This window comes from Pogoniulus pusillus, chromosome 3 (genome assembly GCF_015220805.1).
Source record: "Pogoniulus pusillus isolate bPogPus1 chromosome 3, bPogPus1.pri, whole genome shotgun sequence".
Taxonomy (NCBI): domain Eukaryota; kingdom Metazoa; phylum Chordata; class Aves; order Piciformes; family Lybiidae; genus Pogoniulus; species Pogoniulus pusillus.
Genome location: NC_087266.1, coordinates 35,181,598 through 35,190,101, shown reverse-complemented (window position 1 = coordinate 35,190,101; position 8,504 = coordinate 35,181,598).

The following is an 8,504-nucleotide window of genomic DNA, read 5'->3' as shown; positions in this document are numbered from 1 at the left end:
GGGAGATGGAACAATGTCCTTTTCCCTAACACATTGGCAGGGACAAATTCTATAAAAGGGTTACCACCTAATTGGACTGGGGTATGCTATATTGGACTGATTCACCCACGTTTTTTCTTACTCCCAGGTGGAGAAGGAAAGGGTCTGGGAATCAAAGTATATGATAATTTGGGAAGAAAGAGAAGGTCCATCTCCACTCATTTGGCACAAGGTAGTGGTCAAAAGTGGGGAAAAAGGTGACTGGACCTCCCCAACAGACTTTTAAATACTATGGTCCTGCTACCTGGAAACTCTGTGAATGGTTCTTGATTATCTCTTAGCAGAAGAAGGAGGGGTTGTGGAAAATTAAATTATTCCAACCGTTGTCTACAGATTGATGACAATGGGAAAGTAGTGAGACAAATATCTTCTGGGATTCGAAAATTAGCTCATGTACCTGTCCAGACCTGGGAAGGATGGAATATGGACTGGCTCTCCTGGCTTCCAGGGGGACCTTGGGTTAAACAGATGTTGTTTTATTTGTTATGTGTTTTGGCAGTGTTACTTTTCTTGCCATGTATCATTCCCTGTTTTATACAACTGATTCAACATGTAGTATCCAATATGCAATTTGTATCCACTGATGGTGTGAGACACGTTCGGGCCATTACCCGATCAAAACCCATGTCTATTGTGAAAATTGTATAAAACTTCCCCATTTTTCCCCTAAACCTTTCCTTTTCCTTTCTCTCTCTCCCCCCCCCCCATCCTTTTTCCCTCTTTTATCTTTGTTGACGGGGTGATGTGAGAGTCTGATCCTCTCTCTTGTTAATCAACAAAGATAAAGATTGCATCGTCCCTCCTTAATCAACGAAGATTGCATCATCTCTCCTTAATCTTGTTACTTCTGGGACTCAGACTCGGTGCTTGGCCCAAAAGCTCAGAGATGCAAATCAACAGACAATACCTTTGAAACTCCTAGACCTCACCCTGGCTGGACTGCCCAGGAAGCCTCCACCTTATCTCAGCTGCCCCCAAGGGCTGTGTATGCAGGGTGTGGACAGGTGTAGCCGAGAGAGGGCGGAGGCCCTCCCCCCGGCGACGCCGGACCCCTGCGAATGTGTGAGAATGCACAGGAAGATGCCCTGGGGGGGCTGCAGCTGGACACTGAGCAGAAAACTGTATAAAAAGGCAGGAGAAAGGCCTGCCAAAGTGTGGCATCCCCACCAGACCAAGTGTGGTATCCCCACCAGTGGTATTCCCACCGCACCACCAGTGGCATCACCAGCAGACAGAGAGTGGCACCTCCATCGGACCACCAGTGACATCTCCACCGGACCACCGAGGGCAGACCATCACCAGACCACCAGAACTGCACACCGCCTGAAGAACCTCTGACAAAGATCATCCCTGGGCCACGCACCCATCTCTCTCTCACCCCTTCATCTGCGACGGAGGGTAATATGATCACAGCCTTTTCCCCTTCCCTGCTCCTTCTTTTCTTCTCCATCGATCTCTTTATCTTTCTCTCTCCCCCTTCTCCCCTCTCTCCCTCCGTTTTGCCCAACCTTATCCTTTAATAAACAGTTTCATGGTGATACATGGTCTCGTTTGCACCTTAATTTCGCAACACGGAATCCATAAGAACTGGTCTAGCTCCGCCGGATGGAGATACTGTTAATCTCTGCTCCTGCGGACCTTGACAACAGCAAAGCTGAATTTGCAAGCATATATGCACAAAATATTTACAATTGTATACAAATTAGAATTAATACAGAAATCCAAATTCCCTTCCAGACAAAGAAACTGCCCAGGAGGGGCTCAAGGCTTCTCTCTCCCTCTCTTTCTCAGAAAGATAAAAAGTCAGCAAAGCTTACTTGTTATCTGTTAGTGGAGAGATTAGAGAATACTGAAGGAGAAGTGAAAGGAGCAAGGGTTCTGAGGCAGAAGCAACAGAATTATTTACATTTTGGCATTTTATGCCTGTCAGCAAACCAATCGACCAGGTTGGAAGAGACCTCCAAGATCATCCAGTCCAACCTAGCACCCAGCCTGGCCAATAAAGTAGACCATGGCACTAAGTGCCCCATCCAGTGTTCTTGAACACCTTCAAGGGTGGTGATTCCACCAAATCCTATGCAAATCAATCTTTCTGTGGAGAACTCCCTCCTAACATCCAGCTGAGACCTCCCCCAGCACAACTTGAGACTGTGTCCCCTTGTTCTATTGCTGGTTGCCTGGCAGAAGAGACCAACTCCCACCTGGCTACAACCTCCCTTCAGGTAGTTGTAGACAGCAATGAGGTCACTCCTGAGCCTCCTCTGCTCCAGGCTAAACAACCCCAGCTCCCTCAGCCTCTCCTCACAGGGTTTGTGTTCCAGGCCTTTCACCAGCTTTGTCATCCTTCCCTGGACACGTTCCAGCATCCTCAATGTCTGTCTTGAATTGAGAGGCCCAGAACTGGACACAGTACTCAAGATGTGGCCTGACCAGTGTCGAGTACATATGGCTTACATGAGGCACAACACTTTGAATTCATTGACCAAAACTCCTGATGCTTGCTTCTATCAGACAGTTTTAATTGTCAAAATGTAATGGAGGAATTAATTATTTGAAAAAGCCCCCATTCTGTGGTGATTCTGCAGGGGTTCTTAGTGACTAAGGGATTCTGCAGCTCCCTCTGTCTAATTCTTCAGTGAATCCCTAGTACCTTCTCCCCCATTAGTGGCTCATTAACCGGATTCCTGCCTGCAGCAGCATGATTCACAGCATTGATAGCTTTTGTTCCACATCTGCCAGGTGTCTGCAACTGCCCAGCTTTACAGGGACTCAGTTTTCCTCTCCTAACCTCTGCTTTGGAATTATATTGTATTTTACCCTTGGGATTATAATTACCTTTTTTTGGAAGCATCTTTATACAGAAGAAGTCTCTTGGGAAATCTGAATGGCCTTTGTGGATAATATTTTGGGCTAGTTCTTTAAACTGTCCATAAGTTATAAGACTTAGCTAGTTTTGGGCTCACTCAGCAAGTGTGTTTGGTCCACCTTGTGACCAGAGCCACTATTGTCTTTTGCACATATTTAGCATTTTCCTGTTTTCTGCTTCCCTGTTTACAAAGTTCGGACTGCTTTAGATTGTTTAATTCTCTGTTTCTAAATACCCTTTGCATAAATACTTGCTGTTGACTAAGAATCTGAACAAAATTCATGTGGTCCAGGGATTTAAAAGTAATAAATAATAATATTAATAAAACTATTAAAGTTCATATTTAATAATTTTGCTATAAAAATCATCACACAACCTGAGCTAGTCAACTAAGTAGATAAATGACTTCATTGTCTGTCTTGACCATGATAAACAAATATTGTTAAACATAGTATTAAGGACTCTAATCAGTTACCTGCATCTAAGTAGTTTATGTAATATGAACTTCATTGGAATCATCGAGACATCTCTGCAGGGATGAAGATACAACACAGGAACTACAGGAAGCAAATTTTGTCCTGGCCCAGCACACAGAAATCAAGGATATATCTGGACAAATGCCTATACTTGCTTATCTTTAAACAAGTGAAACTCACAAGCAGATATCTACATTAGCGTGTTTACTATTGTAGTTCTGGCCAACAGTGGAGTCACAGCAAATCCCCTTTCTTCCAAAATATTTTCCTGGAATTAGAGGGAGAAAGATAGAGATCCAAGCCTAGTCTTGGCACTATCAAAAGGTGAATTGAAAACCCCATTAGTATACATTAAAATTATTTATTAGTGGATTAATAGACATGAAGATGTCTATGTCTGGGGTGCATCAAGAAAAGTGTGGCAAGGAGGTCTAGGGAGGTTCTACTCTGCCCTGCTGAGACCACACCTGGAATAATGTGTTCAATTTTGAACTCCCCAGCTCAAGAGACACAGGGACCTGCTGGAAAGAGTCCAGTGGAAAGCCACAAGGATGACTGGGAGACTTCAGCAGACTGGGGAACTTGAGCAGATCAGTGGTCTGCTTAACCTAGTGGCTGAACTGAAGGATGGAGTGGGAAGGCTAAGGGTTAGAAGGGAATGTGAAAGGGAGTTGGATTTATGGCACCAGGATCTGCAGACTCCCTTAGCAGAGAGAGGTGACCCGAGACACAAAGGAGAACGGACATAGATTGCCCTGTCAAAAGGAGCAAGGTAAAACCCTTCCACCTCCTGTCACTTCCTCAACTGCCCTTGCACAACAAATATAAGGCAGTAGAGATTGAGGGTGAGGTAGTGTTGAAGGCAAAAGCCCCCTCGCATCAGAATGCTTAACCAAAAGAGGAGGGTAATTGTTATTGGTGATTCCCTTCTGAAGGTAACAGAGGGCCTCATATACCAGCCAGACTTCTCCCACAGGAGAGGGAGCCAGGGTCCAGTATAGTCCTCCTGTAATCTGGAAGGAAGAAGTGAGTGACCTACTAAGTCACAAGTCCATGGGACCTGATGAGATCCATCTTAGGTTGGTGATAAAGCTGGCAGATGAGTTGGCTAAGGTGACATAATTTATCAACAGTCCTGGCTCACTGGAGAGGTCCCCAAAGACTGGAAGCTCCCAATGTGATGCCTATCCACAAGAAGGGCCAGAGGGAGGAACTGGGAAATTCCAGACCTGTCAGCCTGATCTCAGTGCCAGGCAAGGTCATGGAACAGGTCATCTTGAGTGTCATCAGAAAGCACTTACAAGATGGCCAAGGGATCAGGCCCAGCCAGCATGGGTTTGAGAAGGGGAGGTCCTGCCTGACCAAGCTGATCACCTTTTAGGATCAGGTTGCCTGCCTGGTGAAAGTGGGGCGGGGCAGGCTGCAGATGTAGTCTACCTGGACTGCAGCAAAGCCTTTGACACTGTCTGCCACAACAAGCTCCTGGCAAAGCTGGCAGCTTGTGGCTTGGACAGATTCACTCTGATATGCGTCAAAAACTGGATGGAAGGCCAGGTCCAGAGAGTGGTGATGAATGGTGCCACATCCAATTGGCAGATGTCACTAGTGGTATTCCCCAGGGATCAGTGCTGAGCCTAGTACTGTTCAAATCGTTATTGATGGTCTGGACCAGGAGATTGAGTCCTGCATCAGTAAGTTTGCAGATGACACCAAGCTAGGAGCAGGTATGGATCTGTTGGAGGGTAGGAGAGCCCTGCAGAGGGACCTTGCCAGGCTGGATGGGTGGGCAGAGGCCAATGGGATGAGATTTAACAAGGCCAAGTGTGGGGTTCTGCACTTTGGCCACAACAACCCGAAGCAGTGCTACAGGACAGAGTGGCTGGAGAGCAGCCAGGAAGAAAGGGACCTGGGGCTGCTGGTAGATAATAGGCTGAAGATGAGCCAGCAATGTGCCCAGGCGGCCAAGAGACCCCATAGCATCCTGGCCTGTATCGGGAACAGTGTGGCCAGTAGGACACGAGATTCTTCCCCTGTGCTCAACACTGGTCAGGCCACACCTTGAGTGCTGTGTACAGTTCTGGACTCCTCAATTCAAGAGAGATGTTGAGATACTGGAACGTGTCCAGAGAAGGTTGACGAAACTGGTGGGGGACCTGAAGCACAGCCCTGTGAGGAAAGGCTGAGGGAGATGGGGTTGTTTTAGCCTGGAGAAGAGGAGGCTCAGGGCTGACCTCATTGCTCTTTACAACTACCTGAAGGGAGGCTGTAGCCAGGTGGGGTTGGTCTCTTCTGCCAGGCAACCAGCAACAGAACAAAGGGACACAGTCTCAAATTGTGCCTGGAGAGGTATAGGCTGGATATTAGAAGGAAGTTGTTGGCAGAGAGGGTGATTGGCCTTGGAATGGGCTGCCCAGGAAGATGGTGGAGGCACCATCCCTGGAGGTGTTCAAGAAAAGCCTGGCTGAGGCACTTGATGCCATGGTCTGGTTGATTGGGCAGGGCTGTGTGCTAGGTTGGCCTGGATGATCTTGGAGGTCTCTTCCAACTTGGTTGATATTGTGATTCTATGATTCTATGGTTGAGCATTTCCCCTGTGAAGAGAGACTGAGAAACCTGAGGCTTTTTAGTCTGGAGAAGAGAAGACTGTGAGGAGATCTTATCAGTGGATACAAATATCTGAAGGGTGGGTATCAAGTGGATGGAGCCAATCTATTTTCAGTGTTCACCAGCAATAACACAAGGAGCAATGGCTACAAATTGGAACATAGAAGGTTTTACCTCAGCATGAGGAAACACTTATTTGCAGTGAGGGTGACAGAGCACTGGAACAGGTTGCCCAGAGAGATTGTGGAGTCCCCTTCTTTGGATAATTTCAAAGCCCTCCTGGATGCATTCCTGAGAGAAGTACCCTAGGTGATCCTGCCTTGGTAGGGAGGTTGGACCCAATGATCTCTGGAGGTCCCTTCCAACCTCTAAAGCTCTGTGATTCTGTGAAGATGTAATATTACCAGCGATGTTCTCTCGAGGCTATGCTAATTTCTTTATATGTCTTACTGACACTCAGGGTACAATACACTTTTTTTTTTAACTTAGGAAATAGCATAAGATGTATGTACCTCAAATAGATACCTAAGGACCATTTCACAGCTAATGAGGAGAAAGAATCACCTGTAAGGTACAATTTATTTTATTTTTATACAATCATTAAACATGGTGGATAAATCATACAAAAAAAAAAATCCCTATTTCTCTTCAGTAGCTCTAATAGAAGCCTAAGGATATCACCCATAGCTTACACATTTACATAACAGATTACTGAAATTAAGTGCAATGGATTACTCTAAAAATGACCATTATTATGGATTGATGGCAATCTGTATAGCTTAACCTTGAAATCTGAAATCTTTAGCCAGTGCATCAAATTGTATCTCTTTTGACTTTTGTTCAAATAATTCTAGGAAAACCCTTTGAAACACAACATCCATGTGATGTGTTTCATCAGTGCTTCAGCACAAATACATTTTCCTATACATATTGATGCTGAGAGGCAAGAAAGGTAAGCAAGGTGATAAAGCACAAAGGTGAAATTCAAATGATGATAACAACTGCAGCAAAAGGGCAGTGATTATCAGCTATATTAAAATTGCTGCCATCTCTAATGGATTCATAGGCAAAATGCTGATGTCATGAACAAAATAATGAATACAGGAAGAAGATTATCCTGTGATAATTCCTACACCAGTAATGCTATTCCATAGTTAAAAGTATGTACTTTCAGTTAGAGCAAGAAACCCACCCTTGAACTATTTATAATCACTGATAAGATCTCCTCTATCTTTTCTTCTCTGGGCTAAAAAGCCCAAATTTCCTTGAGCTTTCCTTCATAAGAGAAATTTTCTAGTCCCCTAACACAGCCCTTTGCTGTACAGTCTGAAGCAATTCCCTGTCCTCTTGAACTGTGAAGCCCAGATCTGGACACTACTCCAGATACTCCATCAGGGCAGAGTAGCAGGAGCAGATAACCTCCCTCAACCTTTTGCATTCCTATTATGTGCTTAGGCTATTGTGAAGATTTGCATCTTCAACTTTGTTGGATGTTATCCGGCATTTTTTAATCCTGAGATCATCTTGCAGTTAGTGTATTTATCACTGGCATGTTACAGTAGATTGTATCTATTGTTTTAATAAAGTAAACAATTTGATTGTTTTAACTCTCAAACCTGTATTAGTGCAAGTCCTTATTGGAGCACTGGAGAAAGAGAAGTAAATGTTAATTTTGTCAAATAGTTCTAGTAAGAGCTCTTAGACTATGAGACAAGCAGACACCAAGATCTTACCTGTAATGTAACAGCAAGAAACTGCTTTGGAAAACTGAACTTATTTCAAAGGGAATATGAAAAAAATGTGTGTGCTTTTTCTTCCCTCTAGGGTAGACTACATACACAATTTAATCTGTTTCTAGTTTTTGCAGTAATTAAGAATGTTCATGACGTGAGCCATTTTTACATTTTAAAATGACACTTTGCTGCTGGGGGACAACATGGACTCCATACAATTCAATATGAATCCCACCAGAGACATTTATTGTTGGTTAATACTCTGTTTATTTAATATTGAGCACAAACCACACACCTACACATTAGCACAATCTAGGTGAGTACAGCACAGTCTTTTACATGCATCACACCTTGTTTTTCTCCTTAGCCAGATGTCCCACTATCTTTCCTCCCCCATGGGAGGCACCCTGAAGCTGTGGGAATGAAGGTCAAATGCTTATACATGGCTTGCTATTATTCTGACTTACATTGCATTCCCACAATACTTCATTTTAAATGTGTGAATGCAGGTGATTGACTGCATCTGAAACACAGAGTTCAGTCTGGGAAAAATATTATAATAATTTTTAAAAATTAGAACATTCTTATAACTTAGAATCATAGAATCATAGGATCAACCAGATTGGAAGAGACCTTCAAGATAATCCAGTCCAACCTATCAACTAGCCCTGGCCAATGAATTGGACCATGGCACTAAGTGCCTCAGCCAGGCTCTTCTTAAACACCTCCAGGGATGGTGACTCCACCACCTCCCTGGGCAGCCCATTCCAATGCCAATCACTCTCT